The sequence below is a fragment of the Fukomys damarensis genome, unplaced genomic scaffold, assembly GCF_012274545.1.
Source record: "Fukomys damarensis isolate Sample0158 unplaced genomic scaffold, DMR_v1.0_HiC HiC_scaffold_24, whole genome shotgun sequence".
Taxonomy (NCBI): Eukaryota; Metazoa; Chordata; class Mammalia; order Rodentia; family Bathyergidae; genus Fukomys; species Fukomys damarensis.
Window position 1 is genome coordinate 10,636,655 of NW_022900936.1, and position 2,335 is coordinate 10,638,989.

The window sequence follows — 2,335 nt, forward strand, 5'->3', positions numbered from 1 at the left end:
TCTTTTTTTTTTTTTTTTTTTTTGGTACTGGGGATCACACTCAGGACCTTGCATTTGCAAGGCAGGTGTGGTGCCACTGAGCTAAATTCCTGGCTTGTATTCGTATCTTTATAGACATTTATTTATTCAACAAATATTTATGGAACCCTATGATATGCCATGTGGTGTGTGTTCTAGCCAGTGGGAAGAACACTGAATTTTGTTTTGTGCCTTTATACGGTGTGCATTTTGGTAAAGGAGTTTAACAAAAAGAAAAGAAAAAATATATAATGCTACCAATAGTTGATAGGGGCAATAAAGGGAAACAGAGGAGGTTAGGAGAATAGTGAAGGATAAAAAAGAAAAGCCCACAGGAAGTGAGTTTGAAGTGTGGCCAAAGAGTTCCAGAGGGAGGGAACAATAATTAGCATAAAGGTCCTGAAGAGTATACTAGCTTAGGATGTCCCATAAACAGTGACATTCAGTCTTCTACAGACCAGAATATTCCTGAGGACTAATAACGCAGGCCTTTTATATGGAAAGCCAAGACATTATCTGGAGGTTGGGAGGTGAGCAGGATATCTAAACAAGAATGACTCAGGGCATTGGTCTGAGTTAGTCTGAAACATGCACCTGTACTTCTGAGCCCTTACCTGCCATGAGGTACGTTTCTGGCTAATGGTGGGGTGAAGATGAGCAAGTTCTGTCTCTTTAGTTTGGGTCTAGGATACAATGAATGACTCCTGGCTCCACTCATGAGCTGGATAATCCTGGCAAGTTTCTCACCCTCCCTAATTCTTGTAAAACAAACTAATCTAGAAAGATGGTAATTTCCCTGAGGTTGCAAAGATAGAAACTCAATCAGGGCTTTGGACTATTCTATACCTCTTCCTGCCGCCTCTTTGAGTGGATCCATTTTGGCATAAAACAAAACAAAAAAAAATTTCTTTTTGGTTTTTTGAGACAGGGTCTCACTATGTAGTTGAGACTGACCTGGAACTCACTGTGTAGCCCAGGCTGGTCTCGAACTCACAGTGATCCTCCTGCCTCAGCCTCCTGAGTGCTGGGATTACAGGTGTACACCACCACATCCGGCTGTTTGGCATAAAACAAATTTGGTGACTGTCAATCACAGTGTGGACATTAGAAGTTTATCTTTACTAATAAAGTGTTGGCCTTTACAATCTGAGTTTTAAACATATTCCCTTCTAACATTGCTATATTGGCTCAGATCCCCAGGGCATCTCCCTCTGACATGCGTATGACACATGCATTTCACAAGTACAACAGCCCGGTAGGCTGTAGGACCAGTCTGCACCAGTGGGCTTTCACTAAACTCTGAAATCCCAGCAGGTCACAAAAGGCAACATCCTCTGGTGCTCAAAACCCATCTGCTCACAAAACACAAAACGATTTCTTGGGTGGACAACGTGTCAGAGAATCCCAGGAAACCCCAAATTAATCAACCGATGAGCTAGCTGGTTATGATTTACTTAAGCACACAGCCATGTATTGATGAGATCATGTTTAAAAACGCACCTGCCTGTTTTTACTTATTCATCTTTACCTCCATTTTATTTCAGAGCAGTTGATGTGGCTCATAAGTCAGTAACATCAAACCCCCCCCCCCCCCCCCCCCCCGTCAGAGCAGTTTGTCAAGTATTCCGTTCCCTGCTGTTCACAACTGCCCCAAGGACCGGATAGGGCTGGCCCTGCTGTGTCCATTTTAGCGAGAGGAACTTAGACGTAGAGGCTCCGCACTGCTCACGGAGGATTATCACAGACGTCGTTTCGTTTGATGCCCTCCTCGCATCCTGCAGGGCAAGAAAGAGCGCGGGGGAAGGTCCATGTGTGGCGACACCCTACCACGAGAGCGGGCCGGGTTCGGGATGTGACATAAGCCGGGACTCCGGGTTGGGGGCACCTGCACCACTCTCGGCCGCGGTTCCCGAGCTGGGACCGCTCAGTAATAAGCCCTCGAGGAATCTACCGGGGGATCCACCCCAGCCAACCCCGCAGGGCCTCGAACGAAGCAAGCTTTTCCAGCGACAACTTTAAGCGCGCTCGGGTCAGGAACTGAACTCATCCGCTACTACAATATGCGGGGGGCCGGTCAGAGCGATCCCAAGGGTTTGAGAGTTCCTCCAGCTGAGGGCCCCAACCCGCCGCGGATGAGCAGGGTGCCCTGGAGTGTCGCTTGGTCCCCAGCCCAGAGCGAGAGGAATTGCATCAGAACTGCTTACACTCGCGCAGCAGCAGATGCCACCGGCCTGAAGCTCCGCAGACCCCACCCCTTCCGCTCTTTACCCCGCCCCTTCCCCCCCGTCCCTCCTCGGGCCCCGCCCCCTCCCGCCGG